This window comes from Macrobrachium nipponense, chromosome 10, assembly GCF_015104395.2.
Source record: "Macrobrachium nipponense isolate FS-2020 chromosome 10, ASM1510439v2, whole genome shotgun sequence".
NCBI lineage: Eukaryota > Metazoa > Arthropoda > Malacostraca > Decapoda > Palaemonidae > Macrobrachium > Macrobrachium nipponense.
In genome coordinates, this window is record NC_087204.1 from 32,618,180 (window position 1) to 32,640,660 (window position 22,481).

The window sequence follows — 22,481 nt, forward strand, 5'->3', positions numbered from 1 at the left end:
ATTCTTCTCATGCTGGAGAATTAAAACACTAAAAATATCATTTGAAAAATACTAAAGTCGTATCTCTTACGGCAAGTAACGTAACTCTTAGCTGGCTGAGAGCAATCTCCTGCCAAGTGACGACGTCATCATTGCCGTATCAGCATTTGTTCCTTTTAACCTCAATAATCTGCTTACACAGGCTTCATCTGTGTGTCGTCTCTTGCTTGCAAAAGCAGATTGACTGGAGAAAGGAATGCTTTAGTTCATGAACTTCACATGTGGTTCATAGGTCACATGACAGGCCACATAACATATTCTTATCCGTGTGTGTAATGCAATTAGTTAAGGACTTGTAATCATTTTAAAATTGATGAACAATATAAGCGAATAGAATTTCTATAACAACAGAATGAATTAATTTTTTTTTTTCTGAACCTCATAGACATTTAGAAGTATCAAGATATGTATATATGAAATATTTACTTGCAAACATTAGCCTATTACAATTCAAGTAAAACATTCATGGGAAAATGTCCATTTTCTTGAAAAACCCAAAGTTTATATAGAAATAGTTACATAGTGTGGGTTTTTCGTTGCATCTCCTACTATTAATAATGTTTTAAAAGTTAACCTCAGAGGATGCGCACGAGAAAATTGAATATGAAACTTTTGTTAGGGCACATAGAATCATGATTAATCTTCTCTTTGACTCTTATGTTGCCTGGCAATCTTACAATTAGCTCCGTTTTCCACTTCTTTGTCTAGTAACTTACTACCAGTAATATCGAATTTTCTTTGAGATTCGTAATGATATCTATTTTTTTTTATTTTTTAATCTGGATATTTTTACAAGTCATCATAGACCTGGATAGGTTCACTCATTGTTAATGCCATGGATAAAAAAGTTTGTACAGCGGACTCTTTTGAATTCCGAAATATCAGCGAATTCATGTGGGTTAAGTCTGGTCTAAATGGCTCTCTCCCCTCCCCTGTATTTGGATGTCGTCTGAATTTACTTTGCCCTTGTGACAAGTATAATTTCACTTGCAGGCTGATTATGGAACCTGGTTACAGTATCTGCAGTACGAGAGTTCACATCGCAACTTCAAAAAAAAAAAAAAAATCGTCGTCGCAGCGGACGACTACAGTCAAGTAACACCGCCTACAATGTGAAAGGAATTTCATGGACTTCTTCGACCCGACACCGTATCTCGTCGTTAATCTCGTTTTAATGCGGAATGCTCCGGCTACTGTCGAATTCGACTACAAAAGGGACATACTTCCGACAATTACGACCCGAAGATATTCAACTCTACTTTGCTGGCGAAGGACTCGTGCTGGGATGATCTATTCATCGCGAACGTAATCGTGTAGCTTAGGATGCAGAGAATAAGTATGAGCGCAAAATAGAACGTTGGACCCGCCCAGGCAAATTTTCCCCTTGTTTAACCATGAAAAAGAAGGCCGTTTCAATTGGCTAAAGGTGGTTGTCTGGAACTGTGTAATGGACGAAAAGTTGTTCGAAAGCTAGTTAAAAGTGAAGTAGTATACCTCGGTCATGTATCCTATATATAAATGAAAGTCATCATGTATCCTATATATAATGATCATAAATAACAGAATCTAAATATATCTTTGCGTGTACGCAATAGGAATCTATTTAAAGTGCACATATATTAATCATAATTATATGAATCCATATACATATGTATAACAAATCAGGTAGCCTATAAATCAATCTGTTACTTTTATCTTACCAATATCTGCAGTATTTATGAGTTAGTATATGAATTAATGAATCAGATATATAACATTTAGCATAAAAATCAACGAATCAATCAGCATAACATTAATAATGTTATCAATTCAATATATGAAATGTTTAAAATTTTTTATCAGGTTAAAATATGATTTTATCATGTTAATCTTCATTCTATGACAATTATCAGAGTTAATTCATTAGTATTTTCTGTAGCATAAGTATCTTAAAGAGATGAAGTGAAAAACTGTATCATTATATATCATGTGATCACTATTATTTACCAATATCATTGTTTTATATTTTATTACTTGAATCAATTCATGTACACCATGAATTTTTATTTACTTATATATATATATATTCACATAGTGTCTGTATCACACTCCTATAAGTCAAAATGCAAGTCAAGTTTGAGTAATATTCAGTAGTTGGTTTTGGTAGCTGACCGAGCTAATGTAAGTGTTTACATAATAAAAATATGGAATGTTAGTCCATATATATAAAAGTCCTAAAACTAAAAGAGGTCAACCAGATTGCTTGCAGGAATGTGATCAGACTAGAGACGCTAAAGATGGACGTATACAATAAATATGTAAGCTAAGATAACATGCCGTCACCTGTAGTCATTCAATTGTTTATAAACATTAGTCCAAGCTCCCTGCTTGAGACAACTACCCCGACCTATTATTCAAACGGCCTACGTGATCTGTAGCGTGTCTCATTCGATTGTGTGTTCGTATGAAACTATGTCATCTGATAGTATGTTCATATGTTCGAACTACTGTCTGTTCCTTCATAAACTTGTAACAGAGATGGTAGACAGGCAGAACAGAGTTAGCTATCGTCATTAGAAGACCTGTACCTCTTTACCTAAGCTTTATCATGTAGAGGAATAGGATTAGCCATTATCATTGGCAGAAGCGATCAAGCTATCGTTATTAGAAGACTGTACAATCATACCTGATCTCACCATGTAAAACTTCAGAAGAAATTATTATTCTATTTTTATACTTAGTGTTTTCTACAAGAACCTCACCGAACCATGAGTTACACACTCGTCGTTAAGATAATACCGACTTCGTAAGTGATCTACAAAAACCCCAGACACTCCATTGAAGATGGAAGTGCAATACCAACCGACTTAGCGTATAGATTATCGCTAGTCTAACATTACCTCATAGGGCGCCTTATCATACAAGGCACAAGCCCTAATACATATCAGGGCTGTGTCTAATCAATTTCCGTCGATAAAATCTTACCAAAGTGTCTGGTATGGATCGTTATTTGGAAATATATATTTAAAACCACGGCCTAATTGGCAAAAATATGCAGTAATGTCTAATGTGGATAATTAAGGCACTTATCAGAGTAAGTCAAAGAAATGTAAGGGGAAACTTAGCTAAATTTAGTAGGCACCCAGAGAGAGGCTGATTGTGACGTAAACTATGACATCAGACGTAATAGCAGGGTTCCCAGTAGCGTGAATCACAAATATTTAACACTCTTTTAGAATAAGTATTAAAGGAAAGGCTAGGCAAATCGTTGTTGAGAATGAAGATGATATTATGGTTTCCATTGGTGATACCACGGTAATGAATAAGAGTTTGGTATATATACACATGACAATATTATAGCAAGGGGATTTGGTAAATGTACATATGGCAATATCACTGCTATGTATTCCTATATGACTATTGGAATACATAGCAGTTATAAAACTATTTCTATTTACCTTTTGACTGTCAGCTATACAAGACTTTTGGAATTTGTGAAATACAATCATATTGAAACGAAAATACGATAGTTTAGAGATGGTTGGTACGATATTTTGCGCTAATGTTCCTAGTAACCTTACTTAATAGTAAACACCGCCAACAACAGGGCGAGGGCAGCCGATCGTCATTGGTCAAAGCCAGGGTATACGTGACTGCTGCTTCTCCTATAACAAGCCCATCATATTGTCCTCATGGCTTCAAGACTGCTATCGTGTTGCGTGTTTTTTGCAGTATGCAACAAGAAAAAGAATCCTATGCGTCATATACTCATCATTAACGGGTAAGTGGTTAATAAGGCGATACACAAACACCAAACGATTTAGGCAAGAGGATTATGCTAGAATGACGAATATGAAAAAGAGATATATACAAATATTTTGTTTATATCAAGGTCTTTCTAACTTTTTAGACCAAGAATAAACAATGGCCCAATTTGCTTGACTAATAAACTATCTCACTGATTAGCTGCAACGACCATTTTTAACAATTTACGTATTCTACTGACCTCCTTACACACACACATATACACACACACACACACACACATATATATATATATATATATATATATATATATATATATATATATATATATATATATAATTATATATTGTGACGAAGCGGCCAAGGGTATCTGGGTCTGGACACCATTAATACTTGGTGCACGAAGTATCCAAAGAACTGTGTCTGGACACCATTAATATTTGTTAACCCAAATTGCCAAGTATCTGGTTATTTCACTTACCATTTGTACTTGTTAGATCAAGAGACCCTTTTATTCCTGGGTCTGGGACACCCTTTGTACTTAGGGCACAGTTTGTTCAAGTACCTGATTATTACTTACCTCACTACAGCCAGACACCTGACCCTCCATCACAAATACTAAACGACTGAATACTCTAAAGGTAATAGTGATCCCTTAAGAACTGAACAGTCAAGAAAACAATCAGTCTAAGTTCATTAAAATAGATGTGAGGTAATCTTAATTAAAGGGCATCACTCCTTCTACAATGTCAAATCTAAGTATTTCCCTGATTCTGATTTATTTGTGGGAAACGGCACAATTACCACTCTATATTTCTACCTAAACGAAAATATAATATAATACTAGTGGTTAAATGAAATGCTCATGTAAATTTTAAATACAATAATTAAATTTGAAATGAAATTTAATTAAATACAAATTAAATTGCAAGTGTTAGATTCAAACAATTACACAATAGAATGTTATTCAAACTAATTAAACAAAATAAAGACAATGCAAAAAAATAATGCATAATATGAAAACGATTAAAGCATTGGCAGTACAAACATTAAGCATATAAAAATGGATATGTCAAAAGAACAAAGCAAAAGAAAAATGTGTTGAAAATGATTATTTTATCCAATGGTAAAATAAAACCTCGAAGTGCACTTCAAAACTTTTGAAAAAATACCTGTATACGCTGTTGCAACTACAATCAAAAGGCCTGTTACAATTTCAACCTCTTCAATATTTTCGTGGGCGCCTTCACAAAAATAATATTAGTAACACTATGCTCAGATTCCACAAACAACACATACATTAAGACAGTTACTGAGTGACCTTCTCAAATACAAATGTAAGTTACATTATTACGTTAATGAAACACTCGCGAACGAGCGAGCGCGAGAGAGAGAGAGCCTTGAGAGAGAGAGAGAGAGAGAGACTGTCCCTCACGCCAGCGGCTAGGTCTCGAGATCGAATGCCTTGTTCTCTATCTCCATATGCATATCGGCATATGGGCAGTTAGCAAGACGAAAACATATTACGTCATCTATATAGGAATATCGAGTATGGGGCCTCTTTTGCTATGTTCGCATATTTCTATGAACAAGGGCCCCTTGTTTAGTTACAGGCCAGATTGGAACTATAAAAAAATTAGCTTAGGTAAGGTATTCTCAAGATGTGAAAAACAACCCTCTTCAGAGGCTTACATATTAGCGCTTACTCTTTCTCTCTGTCTTACGTATGTTTCAAAATGAAAAGTTACACTACTTAACATGTGTTATCTTTAAATGTGGGAATCTGAACACAAAAACATACATTTCATAACATGATACACAGGTTCTGAGGTGAATTAATCATATTACCAAAATTATAATTGTTACATTACATTCTATATATATATATATATATTGTATGTGTGTGTGTGTATATATATATATATATATATATATATATATATATATATATATATATTGTCAATCGTGATGGTCTATCCGCCATTTTAGCATCCAATTCGAGAGATCCTGCCCCGGGAATTTGAACGAATGCAGCAGGGCTGCCCTAGCCGGAGTCTCACCACCTACCCACCTATCCGAGACCAGTCTCCTCCCCGAGGTCTCTTACTTTCAGATGCCACCGCAGACGGCAGCGCCAAGCTGGACCCCACCCCCCCAAATGGGGAATTGTAATGCAAGTCTAGGCCTTAAAACAAAAGGGACAAAAGGTTCCTGACCAGTAAAAAAAAACCCTCCAGGGGGGGGTGAACCCCCACCTTCGCAGGACGCGCGGCAGGAAAACCGAGGCGTGGGTGGCTGTCTTCACCGTTTGATAGCCTTAGGAGGTGGACGTGCTGGCCTGTGTCCGCCCTTCCGAGAGGCAACTGTCTCTCCCTTAAAAGGTAGGTGTCTGTTGTATGAGAAACCTCGTACCCTAACCTATCCTTCCTCCTTCCCCATGATAACATCCCATCCTTCCCTCCTATCCGTACAGAAAGAAATCCTATCCACCGATCCTTTGTTTCCTCTCCCTCTCCTGCCCTCCGGCGTGCCCTCGTGGCGGCCTTGCCCAAGACCGTCTCCCCTCACCTGAGCGCAGTCTCTCTCTCCATAATGTCTAAGTGCTAACCGTTTGTAACTAGCAGTCATAGCCTAATGTGTAATTCCTATAAGACTTATTGCTACGTCCATTAGTAGAAATAATCTGTATAAGTCAAATAGTGCAGTGTAAGAAATGGCTAAGTGGATTAGCGTATCTGTGCATATTAAACTAGTCTTTAATTGTCGTAAATTTCCCTTTCAGGGACGAGAGTACATTTGCTGAACTTCCATGTAATCTGGTTACGTACCGGATATCGTACACATTCCACTCCATAACAAGCCCCTTGCAGCTTCAAGCTCCAGCGGTTAGCCACGGTTAACCAGAAGAATTAATGTACCTTAAATCCTATCCGTTGTGCCTTCTTAATTGTAAATAGAAGTAAATACATTATTGCCGGTATTCAGTGTCTATATGCCGGCTGGCGACCTCCCACTTCCCTAACTTAATTGTATAAATTAGGATATACGTTTGCTAATAATTATCTAAGGCCAAGGCAGCGTAGTATCTTAAAACTGTCGACCAAAGCCAAGATTCGCTAAGATAGTTGGTTATTATCTTTGTTTTAAAGTAAATATTACCCCTTTCTATCTTTGGTGACTGAGACGAACCTTAACTTCATTTTTGAGTAATTCGGAAGGTCCTAGCCAATTTTGAACTGATCACTCCTGCACTAGATACGGCGAAGAGAAATGACATCAGGGAATTACTCCTTCAGCATCCACAGGTCGTGCGGGACACGCTAGGTAGCACCCAGCTCTTGGAGCACAAGATTGAATTGCTTGAGGGAACAAGCCCCATTCGGCAAAATTATTACCGGCTTAACTCCAGCGGGCGGAACGGGTGGCGGCACAGGTTAAACTACAACTCGACTTGGGTCTCATTGAGGAGAGTGAGAGCCCTTGGGCATCCCCTGTAGTCCTGGTGCCAAAGGAGGGGGGAGGAGACCGACTCTGCATTGACTTTCGCAAGTTGAATACAGTGACCAAACCGGAATCCTACCCGCTCCCGCGCATCGAGGATTGTTTGGAGAGCCTAGGCGAATTTCCATTCCTAAGTAAGATAGACCTAAAAAGGGTTACTGGCAGGTACCATTGGCCAAGGAGTCACGGCCCCTGACTGCATTCATTACACGGGACGGGCTTTACCAGTGTCGGGTGATGCCTTTTGGTCTACGGAACGCACCTAGCTGTTTCCAGAAACTCATGAACAAGGTGCTAGCAGGGATTCCTAATTGTGTGGTCTACCTAGACGACATTGTCATCTACTCCAAAAACGTGGGACGAACACCTCCAGACCCTAAAGAAGGTGCTGGGTGCACTCCAGAAAGCCAATTTGGTCATCAACCTGAAGAAGTGTACTTTGGGAGTGTCTGAGATCACATACCTGGGCCACCAGGTAGGAGGGGGCAAAATAATGCCAAAGGATGCCAACATTCTTGCTATACAGAATATGCCCTATCCTAAAACTAAGAAGGAAGCCCAACGGTTCCTGGGGATTTGGTGCAGTACTTTAGGAGATTTGTGCCAAACTCTCCCAAGTAGCTGCTCCCATCACTGACCTATTCAAGGGGCGATAACCAGTTCCGCTGTACAGAGGAGTGTCGGGAGGCCTACGACCATCTGAAGAGGGTCCTCATGAGTCGGCCCGGTGCTCCGCACACCAATGATTACTCTCAGCCTTTCTCAATAGCAGTAGACGCCAGCGATGTAGGGGTGGGTGCGGTCCTCCTCCAGGAGGAAAACCAGGTGCGTCACCCTGTCTCCTATTTCTCAAAGAAATTGAACCCAGCTCAGACGAGGTATAGTACGATCGAGAAGGAGCTACTTGGCATGGTCTTAGCCCTTAAACATTTTGAATCCTACCATGCTGACCATAAGTTCCCACTGACTGTCCTGACGGACCATAATCCTTTAATCTACCTCACTCAGTTCGTAACAAGAAAATAAGAGGCTCATGAGGTGATGTATGACCTCCAGGACTACAATTGGAAGGTTGAGCACATCAAGGGCCACAAGGACAATAAGATGGCCGATGTGCTCTCTCGGCAATTAGTGCCCGATGCACAATGCCATGTATATATAGAACTTAGACTGTAGGTTGTATGAAATGTTGTATTGAGCCTTGGTGGCCTCCCCAGCTTCACGAACTGAGGAGACATCTTGGCCCCATTTTGTTTGTTCATGTATTTACCTCTGTCATTTTGGATGTATTGAGCCTTGGTGGTTTCCCCAGCTTCACAAACTGAGGAGCCATCTTGGCCCCATTTTTGCTTTATTTTAGTTTATTTGTTTTTTTTTGTTTTGTGTTATTTTAATATTTTTTTTTCTTTATGACATTTGCTTTGTTTTGCTTTAGTTAGCGTCATGCCATTATTTGTTCCTTGCTTAGGCTTCCATATGAACTCAATGAAAATTGTTTCATGCATGTCGCTGTGCTGGGTCACTGTTGAGTTAAACTACTATGAGATTCAGGCTCTCTGTAACACGGTTTTTTTTGGACTTTGCTCCTTGTCAAGCATCGGATGTAGCTGAAAGTTGACATATGTATATTTTACAACCACACACAAATTTTGTCAGCATTATCAATAACCTAAACCCGATAGTTTTAATTTTTAGAGTAAAAATGATCTAGCCGACGCCATGGCCAATGATTACGAGCCAAGAGTCGAAAAACATTCATTACGTAAGCAAGGTAAACAAACACCTCTTGACTAAATGTTGCCCCGCCCATCCACCAGACAGAAATTCCATCGGCTCTGAAACCCAAAGACTTTTATGAAATGGCGGAACGATACATAGATGTGGGTCGGGTATCAGTGCTAGCGTAGTAAATACTAACTGTAGCAGTAGTGCCGCAACAGTATAGCAGTAATATACTACATGAATTAAACGTTTAGGCCAACTGCTGGGATCCTTGAGGATCATTTAGCACTTCTGACAACTACTCGAGAAATTAGTTTTTATAGCCAGAAGTTAAATTTTCTAATCCAACAATGCCCATGGTAGCCTTCAGTGTTATCCTGAATTATAACGAGGCGAAAGTGGGTGGAGCCTCATGAAGTCACCATTCTGACGATAATTATTGGTGAAGGTTTAAAGCCAATATACGGTACCGGCTATTTTTTTTCAGTAAATAGGTAGATAGCCAATAAATAAAAATTGCTTGACATTGGATGTAGCAGTTATCAAATCAAGCTTGTCTACTATGTTTTTGATAATTACCAACTATTCCCTACATCTTGTCAATCTGATTGTGACCTATAAAGTAGACTGTAATTTCTTTGGAAACTTATTTTGGGAGTTAGACTAATAATCGAAGTGTTTTTGTATTAACATATTTTGTTGGTTTGTTCATTATGACAATTATCAGTGGAGAGGTTCCAGAGTTCATAAAGGTGTACTGCTTTGCTTGTATTTAAATTTGTATGTCATTGTTGCCAGAGGTTTAGCCTTCGTTACGTATAGCCAATCATCCATCGAGAAAGAGGGAAGAAATGCTGTCATAAGTTACGTAACGAGTGCGTTCGAAACCTTTTCTCTGAGTAAGTTGGCCCGTCTTCAAAAACGGTCACTTTTACATTATAAGTACCAAAATTATTTCAACCTACCTAGTGCCGAATACACTCAAAATTTATTGTGTTGATATAATATGTATTCTGAATAAACGTTATATTTATGAAATGCATAGATAAAAAGTTATTGGCGAAAAAACCGTGTTACAGAGGCCCTGAATCTCATAGTAGTAATACATGCCATTTTGTCAAGTTACTGCCTTGTAGCCCACTTGTTTTTTTTAATTGGCACTTAAAGTTAACCTCGGCAATTTATTTATCGAAGATTTTGGACCCTAGATGCAGCTTAGCAATTAGTTCATTTTGTGGTGAGGCTCGCTAGGTGTGGGGACACAGAGTCGAATGGCTCCAGACCTGCTTGCAGAGTTCTTGACCCGTTGAAGGACAAAATCTCTGCTAAAATGGGGGGCTGTCAATCGTGATGGTCTATCCGCCGATTTTAGCATCCAATTCGAGAGATCCTGCCCCGGGAATTTGAACGAATGCAGCAGGGCTGCCCCTAGCCGGAGTCTCACCACCTACCCACCTATCCTAGACCAGTCTCCTCCCCAAGGTCTCTTACTTTCAGATGCCACCGCAAGACAAGACGGCAGCGCCAAGCTGGCACCCCCCAAATGGGGAATCGTAATGCAAGTCTAGGCCTAAAACAAAAGGGACAAAAGGTTCCTGACCAGTAGAAAACCCTCCAGGGGGGGGTGAACCCCCACCTTCGCAGGACGCGCGGCAGGAAACCGAGGCGTGGGTGGGCTGTCTTCACCGTTTGATAGCCTTAGGAGGTGGACGTGCTGGCTGTGTCCGCCCTTCCGAGAGGCAACTGTCTCTCCCTTAAAAGGTAGGTGTCTGTTGTATGAGAACCTCGTACCTAACCTATCCTTCCTCCTTCCCCATGATAACATCCCATCCTTCCCTCCTATCCGTACAGAAAGAAATCCTATCCACCATCCTTTGTTCCTCTCCCTCTCCTGCCCTCCGGCGTGCCCTCGTGGCGGCCTTGCCCAAGACCGTCTCCCCTCACCTGAGCGCAGCTCTCTCTCCCATAATGTCTAAGTGCTAACCGTTTGTAACTAGCAGTCATAGCCTAATGTGTAATTCCTATAAGACTTATTGCTTACGTCATTAGTAGAAATAATCTGTAAAAGTCAAATAGTGCAGTGTAATGAAGATGGCTAAGTCACTTTCAGGGAAACGCAGAGTACATTTGCTGAACTTCCACGTAATCTGGTTACGTATCGGATATCGTACACATTCCACTCCATAACAAGCCCCTTGCAGCTTCAAGCTCCAGCGGTTAGCCACGGTTAACCAGAAGAATTAATGTACCTTAAATCCTATCCGTTGTGCCTTCTTAATTGTAAATAGAAGTAAATACATTATTGCCGGTATTCAGTGTCTATATGCCGGCTGGCGACTCCCACTTCCCTAACTTAATTGTATAAATTAGGATATACGTTTGCTAAATAATTCTAAGGCCCAAGGCAGGCAGCGTAGAAGTCTTATATATATATATATATATATATATATATATATATATATATATAATGTTATATATATATATATATAATATATATATATATATATATATATATTATATATATATATATATATAATATATAGGAAGTTGATGTATTTTGAGTGCTGTTTACTACACTGGTAGTGTCAGTTTCAAAATAATTGTTGGAAAACTGGCGAGTATAAACGTGAAATCCCACCGTTTGAATGACGTCACGTTGCGTCGGGCGGGAACTTCCCCAGTGGGCACGGTCCAGATATATCTGGACCGTGCCATGGTGGGAGGACGCTCTTCCAGAACTTGTTTTCCTTTCTTCTCTCTCTTAGATCAGGAAAATTCTTCCGCTTCCATTGTCAGGTGCAACTTGCATACTTGGCGGGTGAGTCAGTAATAAACTTCCTGTTCTTCTACCGTGTTCCTTTTTGCAATTTCTTATGCAGTGTCAGTAACATTCAAGCAGTGTTAAAGTTTGTTTTGGTTATGTGTGATATTCTTCTTTAATTAGACTTCTTATATATTCTTTCTAGCTTTCTTGCTTCGTGAGTCGAAGTAATAAAAACACAATTCAATATTTGTCTGCGTTTTAATGTCTAACTAACTACAGAATCTACGATGTCTCGGCATTTGGGACCTCTGCGGCCGGTTTGTTTACATTCTAGTATGCGACGATCTAACATCTCGTTCGCCCAGGCGGTAAATTTAAAACCATACACCTTAGAAATGAGACAAAACTGAGAATCATATATATAGACTGACATCTCAACAAACTGAACATTTCCTCCCATGTCGTAACGCCATATTTCTTCTTCTTGTTCATTGTTCTCGTCTTCCGTGGCGTTCTCAATTATGAACGTTTCATCTCTCTCTCTCTCCTCTTTGCCATCCGCCTCAGATCTCTCTCTCTCTCTTTCTCTCTCTCTCCTGCCAAAAATAAATTCTTTAACAACTCCTCAGCCAACAGATGCCCCAAAAATGTGGGTGTTGCGGCAAAGAAGTGATTGTATGAACAAAGTGGACTGTACGCTTAGCGTTGTTACTTGGTCAAAAACCGCCAAAAACCTAATATAACAACAACACCACGATCCCTTCGTGGTCTCTAGATTACGGGGTGATGTTATCTCCCAACCCGAATTCAGTACTAACAAGGATAACATATTCATATTATTAATGAACAATACCACAATTAAATACTTCCAATTCCTGAGCAGTCCTTATAAACATGAACTCAGATCGTAAGTTGCTGTGAGATAAGACGAGGGATATACGCGATTCTCTCTCTCTCTCTCAAATTCTTACGCGTACTACTCGCGAGTTGATTGTCAGACCTTAGAGGACTCGCTATATGTTACCTCGTTTCTATAAGTTATTTGCGTAACAAAGTAAGAACACAATACAAGGTTTATCGGATCAAATTATATTCACCATTCATAAAAATTGAAACACAGGAAAGAATGCAATAAAATGGAGGGATAGTGGCGAAAAAGATGGACTTATAGTGGACTGTATTATATGCTTAACGTTGTTACTTGGTCAAAAACCGCTAAAAGCCTTACGTAACAACTCCACAAAACTCCCTTTGCGGTTTCTAAATTACGGGGAGATATCTCTCAACCCAATTCATTATTAACGAGGATAACACACCAATATCATTAATGAATAGTAGCACAATTAAGTACTTTCACTTACTGAGCAGTCCTTGTAGACATGAACTCAGATCATAAATCGCTACACGAGATACGACGAGAGGTACGTGCCTCTCTCTCTCTCTCTCTCCTCTCTCTCTCTCTCTCTCTCTCTCTCTCTCTAAATGTTGCAAGTGCTCACGGGTTGATTTTCAGACCTTAGAGGACTGCTGTGTTATCTCGTTTCTAAAAGTTATTTGCATAACCTTAAAGTATGAACACAATAAAGGTTTATCAGATCAATTTATATTCACCGTCCACCAAAACTGAAATACTAGGAAAAATGAAATAAAAATCGAAGGATATTGAACGCATTGATAAATGTAAAGTTAAAAAATTAATTTAATAACTAAAAGTTAAACATCGTCTTGTTTTCTTTAAACAACCCAATTAAATTAAAGAGTAATATTTACCATAGAAGGTGGAATGAAATGATTAAAATGTGAAATTAATGAAATTTAACGACTCAAGGGTGGGGATTGTAAATTAAATTTGGAAACTTCCTCCAAAAATTTGAAATTCTCAAATGAAACAAATTACGACAAAATTCAAAGAATCAGGGCAATCGTCCTTTCTAAATCCACACACACATCACTACACAACACTAGTAACAGGTCACCTCAAAAGTTGAGCCAAGAAGCTGTTCGTTATCCGTCCTACATTCGGGTTTTTGTTGGGGCGAAAGAACAAGTTATACAATTACCACAATGCAGACTGACTTACAAGGTTTCATGAACATGAAAAACTTTACAATAATTCAAATTCGTTGTCAAAAATAAATTCCAAATATAATAGTGTGCAACTTCAACATATTTATTAAATGTAGTGAATTAATTGGTGGTGTGTGTCAATACAATTTTGGGCGATATCATGCCCATACAGTGCACACTACGCACATACGCATACAAACTCGTAGAGGGGCGAACTACTACCCTTCCTTTCCCCTCCCGATCTTTTGACCTCTCCTAATGGCTTCTCTGGCGAGATGCACAAACAAGACCCAACCTTACACCAACTCTTTACCATACGTAATATGGCGTAATACATTCACCAAGAACAATTTCATATATATAAACGACAAATGAATTATCATAACTAAAACAGTAATTATACCTCGTTACTAAAACGTCTACTGACGTTTATATCAAAAGGCTTCGTCTTTGTGTAAAACCATCTTTTCGGTGCTAAGCGCACCACAGATACTACGTACTAGAACATAGCAAAATCAGATAATATAATGTTAAGTGTCATTCTCAAATAGATGTGGTTCTTTCACCCTTATTATGTCATGCAATGTAGACGTACATATCTTTACAAAATATATGGGCATGCGAATATATTTGGTTTTCACATGAATACAAATACAGTAACATAGTTCCTGTCTGTCGATTACCTGACAAACGGCAATACACAGTGAAAATCAAATCCAATAATTGTTATGAGGACAGACACTAATAACTATAATAAAAGACAAATAGCATGGAAACAAGTGAATACAAAAAAATATTAGAAAATAAAATCGTTGTGAGGAATTGCTCACAGGGATGTTGAAGCCTACGTGATGAATTCAAACTTAGAATTAGTTTCCTGATTAAAGGTTAAGCATATCAAATGAGTAATTACACTAGACTTAAATAAAAAAACACTAGAAATAAATAAAAAAAACCAAGTACAGCAAAGTTCCAAGAATGAAGGCAATCAGCCTTTCTAAGTCCGCACACACACACACACACACACACACGCACACCCACACAAGCATCACTACACGACGCCCGATTACAGGTCACCTCAAAAGTTTAGCCAAGCAATTGTGACTGCATTGGGGAATTTCGAGGTTTGTTGGGGGAAAAGAGCCAAGTTATATATTTACACCGGATATAAAAATGACTTACAAAGTTTAAAAGAACATAAAAACACTTTAAGATAATTCTCAGGTTCTTTATCAAAAAGAAATTCCAAACATAATAGCGTGGAATTTCCACATATTAGTTAAATGTAAAAGCTCCTCGCTAGAAGAGTGGTTTTCGCCGCTCGGCTGCAAATCCAGTGGTCCGAAGTTCGATTCCCGGCTCTGCCAACGCGGAATCAGGGGAATATATTTCTGGTGATAGAAATTCATTTCTCGATATAGAGTGGTTCGGATCTCAAAATAAGCTGTAGGTCCCGTTGGTAGGTGACCAATTGGTTCCTAGCCACGTAAAGAGATCTAATCCTTCGGGAGCTGTTAATCAGCTCAGTGGTCTGGTAAAACTAAGATATACTTAACTTTAGTTAAATGTAATGAAATTAATTGGTGGTGTGTGTGACAAAACCATTTTGGGTGATGTCACGCCCTTCCTTTTGGACCTTTCTGTCCCCTCTTGACCTTTCTGTCCCTTCTTGACCTCTCCCAAAGGCTTCACCGGTAGAGAGATGCAAACAAGATCTGATAACACCTTCAACTATTACCATACGTGGAATGTGCAATACAGTCACCAAGAGCGATTTAATGAGCAAGGATAAATTGAATTATTCTAATTAAAACAGTATACTCTAGACTTCGTTACTTAAACGTCTCCTGACGTTTTTGTCTAAAGACTTCGTTTCTGTGTAGGCCTAACCGTCTTTCGGTACTAACCGCACCGCAGATTCATAGTATGACCACTCATAAAATTGACACATTCCAAGACTGACCTATCAAAAAATCCAAGACGAAAAAAAAAAATTCCATGGACTTATATATATTATATATAAATATATATATATATATATATATATATCTATATATATATATTATATATATATATATTTCTTACCTCGCTGAACAACCTCGACACCTAAATAAAGTGTTGCCTCTCCTCCCTTTATCTGTTCATTTTATCGTTCTATCGTCCATGGGGAAAAGCGCCTCAGTGGCGCGGGCGGTATGGTGTTGGCGTGCCACCTCGTTGGCCGCGAGTTCGATTCTCGGGCATGCCATTGAGGAGTGAGAGGTGTGTATTTCTGGCGATAAAGTTCCCTCTCGACGTGGTTCGGAAGTCACGTAAAGCTGTTGGTCCCGTTGCTGAATAAGCACTGGTTCCATGCAACGTAAAAACACCATACAAACAATATCGTCCATGGGTATCTCGTCACTTTTCAGCAATTCTGTCACCGATTCATATATCCCTCCAGCTGTTGCATATTAAACTTCAGCTGCATCTAACAGTGCATGTGTAACTTTGCATGTTATCATAAAATCTTACCATCACTACTAGAAACTGAGGTACAGATGCATCAATGTCCTCGTGTATTGCCAGTGAAAAAACAGTGTTAAGATTGCTAATGCTACTGACTGTTTTTCTTCCCACGCCAAGCCATTTTGCAGAATAACCGGAAGCTCTTGTCCTCTTCACTTTCATTTCCTGTGCTGCTTCACAAGTGGGGCGTAGTCTCATCTATAAATGATCTATTTGTCCAAACGGCACAGTGTGTTTGTATCTGGATGAACTCAATGCACTCTCTGTCTTTGCCGCTTGATCCAAATTTAATATCATCTTCAGAATTGGGAGCTTTTTTAAGCCTGGATGCTAACAGCTTTTTTTTTTTTTTTTTTTTTTTTTTTTGCTGTATAATTCTTTGCGCGTTCAGCTGAAGCATAGTGTTCCATAAGAGACGATTCGTTACAACTCTGTTGCTTAATGTCACTCACAACTGCTGCAAAGGACTGCATACCTATCATTCGGATCCAGTCTCACCCAGTCCAGGGTTTATCAGCCACTCTGTAGTAAAAGCCTGTAGGTACTACCATGCTTTTGTTTTCTTTTAAGCCACTCCTCTCACCCAACCCCCTCCCCTCCTTCCGGTACAGGATCATCACTCTGGTCACTAATTTTTTCTTTATCAACAAGTACTTCATTTGTACTCTCTTTACCAGTATCCCTTTTTAAAAAAAATTAAGAGGAGGATGTCAGCCCAGGCGGGATGACAAGTGTACGAAAAACAAAGTAAGCAACTCGGGAGACAAAGCTGAGATTCACCTTCCAACATTACCGTACTTGAACAAAAACAAACTACTACAGTTTCGAGAGCGCTTAGCTTGAAATAACTATAGACTTTTTAATGTGTAGTTTATGAAAGACTTACGAAAGAGAATCAACTAAACTAGGGATCCTTAACAATTCCTAAGACCAGGGGCATTTTTACCTTAATAATCCAAGATTCCAAGATAAAAAGCCAAGAAAGATCTTGGAAAAAAGCCAAGGAGTGGTCAGTTATAATGTCAGTAACTACATGCTAGAATCACAGCAAAAATCGAACGAAATAATGTAAGAGTGTCATTCTCGGATAGATGTGGTTCTTTCACCCTAATTATAAAGACATGCCAGAGAGATGTACATATTTATACAAAACTCCTAACCGTGTAAATATATTTGGATTTCACAAGAGAACCGACGATACAAAAAACTCTAGGCTACAGTAAGAAAAATATGATAAAATGATTGTTGTTCGGGGAATTTCTCACAGGCGTCACAGTTTTGTTTAAATTTTCCTAGTGTGTGAAGGTTAAATGCCCTCCATGAGCAGAGGAGACCTGCGTCGTAACGCAATGGCAATAATCCCAGAGACCGTAATTACAATGTCTGCTCACCTCCTCTGCCCACGATATGCAGATTTGGAAACTTTTGTTTCCTCGGCGCCCTCTCTAAGCGGCAGACACAAAGCAAATATGAATATAGAGATACCTGGAATTGGCGAATGTTTCCGAAACCAATCACTGCAACCCTGTCAGCAACATTCAGACGAAAAGTCAACAGAGTGGAAATGTTAACATGTATTTTTTTTTTTCAAAATATTACAGCTTCAAGCATGACTCTAAAGCCGAAAGTTATCTATCGTCTGAGCATGAAATCACAGCATACGAATAAAATTGCTCGTAGCTCACTGTAACCTCTGAGGGTGAAACCGCTTAAATATTTCCTGTTTTCAATCAACTCTATCCAGACCACAATGATTGTGCCGTTTACTACTAGCAGTATCAAAATCATTAACAGACTAATGTATGCATTAACGTTTCAAATGAAATAGTTGTCACTAAATTCACCTTGAATGTCACAGAACATTCATTAAAATGATTTTTGTAAACTTGCCGTTACACCTCTTCCCTCAAGGCATTTCCCTCCGCTTTTAATAAATGACTTCTTAAAATGAAAATTTCATGCGAAATTACCACTTGGCGTTATTCTAAACAGTTTTCTAATGGAGATCATCCATCACAAAAGTTTATTCATAAACAACGATCACAAACATTAAGCAATCCTCGCGTCGATTGACTGTTTACTAAGTTAAACTGTATACGAAAAAAAAATCACTCCTGGAACAATTGATAACCGGAAGCCTTTAAGGCAACAAAACTCTTCATGAACGGACTTACCTTTGTGAAGGATTAATGTACTGCGAAAGAAACGCTACATTCGAGCGTAGGATATGTGAAGGTCGGTTCGTCTGCCGAGTGTGACCACAGGTCGAATGATGTTGTCGAGCAGGAGTCCTGGATGAGTGACTCTCCCTCCTAGACTTAAGTAAGCTGTTGCAAAGACAAATCCCTACTACTACTGGGAGGTGTCAGTTCGACAGTAATTATTATTATAATTTCATTTTGAGCATGTTTCTCTCCTTTATTTGCTCTACATTGCTGTTATTGCACAAGGTAACATGTTGCATACATAAAAACAAAGGGAAAAATAGGTTTTATGCATTTTATAACAAAAATGCTGCCTATTGCATCATGCAACGAAATACTACAAAAAAGATTAGGAAGTTTTGCTTTTTAAAACTGGTTTTATTCTTCGTGGGAGGATCCAAAGGTACGTACAAGCATTTGACTCACTGGGTTACTCATAGATCAGTTTTTTTGCATATCTTAAAATATCAGTGACATTATTAATAAACAGATGGCTAATCAGGGCCGGATTTAGGGTGGGGGGTGCAAAGAGGGCACCTGCCCAGGGGCCTCCACATTTTAGGGAGCCTCAAAAAAAGGACCCAGGCTTAAATAATTTTTAATTTCAGTAAATATATAAGGAATAAAAGTTTTTTTAGTCAGGAATAAAACAAAATTGTGGATATTTATGATTTATCTTTTTCATCACGGAAAACTACAGTAAAACCAAATTAAAAAACGTGATATTATTAGAAATTTAGGCTATGTTTACAGTTACCCCTAAAATTACCTCCCATCTATTTTTGAATGCATTGTTGGTTGACAAAATCGGAAGGGACGGTTTGTAGGTAAGTCTGACTTCAAATATTTCTATATATTTTTTGGTTTCTGTGAGTTTATTTATTGAATGTATGTATTTGTACCATGTCTGCGTAATCAGTGGCGGTTCTTCCTATGGACGGTATGGGCGGTCGCCCAGGGCGGCACTTGGGAGGGGGCGGCATTGCCCCCTCACAAATGCAGATCAAACCATGTGCGCCTGAATCCGTTGGATTATGGACGATCTGAGGAAGTAACTCTTTCTCACTCTGAAAAGTTTCGTGTTGATAATTTTCTTCCATTAATTGATCAGTTTTTGAGTTCCCTTCATCAACGTTTGAAGGCCTACGAGAACACCTCTTCCCTTTTCGGTTTCTTATCTGGACTGGAATCACTGAGCTTTACTGAAATAGAAGCAGCTGCAGTAAAATTAGTTTGTGAATATAAAGATGACCTGGATCAATCACTTGGCGTTGAACTTGTACAGTTTGCAGCTTTTTTTCACCCAGTTTCTGGATGATTATGTTAAGACTGATAGCTTTGGGAAGGAACATTTCCTTTACAAATTCCTGCTAGACAAGAAAGTTGCAGATACTTTTCCTAATGTTGAGATAATGCTACGGATGTACTTGGTGCTTATGGTCACAAATTGCTCTGGAGAACGTTCATTCAGCAAAATGAAGTATATCAAAAACAGACTTCGTACTACAATGCATCATGATCGACCCAGTCACCTGGCTTTGATGAGCATTGAGTATGACATCCTCAGAGACATTGACTTTGACATATTGATCACCAAATTTGCAAGGGCCAAGTCTCGTAAAGTGTCTGGTCTGTAAATACAGATGCCGCTATAGTTATTCTATTCTACGAAGAAACTTTGGTTTTGATTTTAAGATTGGCGGCACTGAGTATGGGTCATGCTTCCTGATCACCTTCGAAAAATGGCCAGTTTGTACAGTCAGGTGTGAAGAGTCCTGATGAGTGAAGGCAAACTAACATATTTAGATTTATGGTAATAAAACATATGCTATTTATTTGAAATTGCTTTTCATAATCTTTTTATACTCGAGTGTACAGAGTCAGGAGAGGTCATTTTGCACATGTGATTAAGATGACCAAAATTCATTACTGGCAGGACCGGCAATGATGATTTCCAGGTGGAGCTTACAGCGTCCCCCGGTGAGGCTTGCTTCGCTCGCCACCCGCCTCAAGCAGGGTGGGCCTCCACACATAGATTGCCCAGGTGCCTCTACATGCCTAAATCCGGCCCTGGATCATGGCTTATCAGGACGATCCAAACAAGCGCAAAGGTCATCTTTAATTCCATTGGAACGTTTCGGCTTTAACACACTAAGCCATTTTCGACCTAAAATAGAGGCAGAATACCAACAAATTTTATGTTTTTGTTGTTTTGCCTCTATTTGAGGCCGGTATGGCTTTGTGTGTTAAAGCCGAAACGTCCCAGTGGAATTAAAGATGTTGACTTTAGCGCTTGTTTGGCTCCTCCTGATGAGGGTCAAAAGTACGTCCTCTTTTACAATAATTTCCAAAAACTATTTCACTTAAGTGCAATGCCTGCAAATCAACTAATCATTATTTTATAATTTTCCCATAGAGTTGTTCCTATGCATCTGAAAAAAAATAGTTACTAAAGGAATAAAAGTAAGGATTAAAGCTGATGGGAACTCGATAAAGAGAACGGAAACTTAAAAAAAAAAAAAATGGTAAACACGTTAACAGGTAAATTATTTTTTCAATCTCCAGAAATCTTTGACATCTCCGGGTAAATCGTATAATCACCTAAACATATCCGGGTTAGACTACATATACTTTAGGACAATTCTGGCGAATCGGGGGTGCGCCAGAGCTAGCTGACCGGTTTTCAGCGGTTAGACTTCCCTGAGAAGCGAACGTTCATTTCTCATACTGCTTGCTATAAAAGGCGCTGCTGTAGCTGCTAGCGAGTTTTCTGATTGGGAGAATAAACCTCTCCGTGAAATTTAACATGAGTTTTAGGGAAGCTGGCAAATAAAAGCGGATGTAATTAAGAAAAATCCATAGCATATGATGAAAAGTGTTTATTGCTGCATTCATAAGAGATCCCATAGAAATATATCATTTGTTATATATAATCTCAGATATATATATATATATATATATATATATATATATATATATATATATATATATATATATATGTATGTATATATATATGATATATATATATATATATATATATATATATATATATATATATATATATATATATATATATATATATATAAAGGTTTTTTTGCCACAAAGGAAAAAAATGAAAAAGCGAGATAGCTGAGTACTTTTGGTCCTATTCGGACCCTTTACTGAGGCACACTGATTTTACAAAGAACACATAGTCAAAAGAAGGCTTAATATACAAACTGACACCACCAGATTAGCCATAAGGGCGATTTCACCTCTACAGAGAAGAGGAGTCGCCATAGGCTAGCCACACCTGAAGGATACCCGCAGTAAACAAGTGATTCTTCCAGAAAACAGTACATTTTGAAAACAACACGGGAGCATATACAATTTAATATCATGAATTTTTACACAAATTTTCCCAACAAAAATTATTATTAATGAAAAGACGAAAGAATATATAAATATATATAATATATATATATATATAATATATATATATATATATATATATATATATAGATATATATATATATATATCGAGCAAGAGAAAGAGAGAGAGAGAATATCGAACCAGAGAGAGAGAGAGAGAGAGAGAGAGAGAGAGAGAGAGAGAGAGAGAGAGAGAGAAAGAAATAATAACTTTATACATATGTGGGACTAATTTATTAGTTGTTCATTTATTTTGAGGTCCTTCATAAACATCTTACAAATATATGGGTCCAAATGGTACATTCCCAGACTAAGATTTAGGTTGTTTTTATTAGTGATTTGTATAATTGCCGATTCCAGTAAATTTCTTGAAACATAATCATTAGATCTAGCAATTACCGAGGTATCACCCCAATTAATACAATGAGATTTTTCACTCAGATGGATAAAACAGTGCATTTGAAGTCTGGGCTGTTCTAACTGAATACATATGCTGCTTAATCCGAACACATAAATTTTTA

The 22,481-nt window shown here is 38.4% G+C and overlaps 2 protein-coding genes and 1 pseudogene across 3 annotated transcripts in view; 2 read left to right on the forward strand and 1 right to left on the reverse strand.

The window, feature by feature from the left end:
- The window catches only part of LOC135223549 (sodium-dependent noradrenaline transporter-like), a 43,859-nt gene extending 25,220 nt beyond the window's left edge, over positions 1-18,639 (reverse strand). For both annotated transcript variants that reach the window (XM_064262052.1, XM_064262051.1), the window contains exon 1: positions 18,520-18,639. The gene's annotated coding sequence lies outside the window, so the exon portion shown is untranslated. The remainder of the gene's footprint in view (positions 1-18,519) is intronic.
- LOC135223550 (zinc finger protein OZF-like) overlaps positions 1-22,481 on the forward strand; it is an 84,171-nt gene that overhangs the window by 59,663 nt on the left and 2,027 nt on the right. The window lies entirely within an intron of this gene.
- Positions 19,436-20,170, forward strand: LOC135224243 (uncharacterized; annotated as a pseudogene).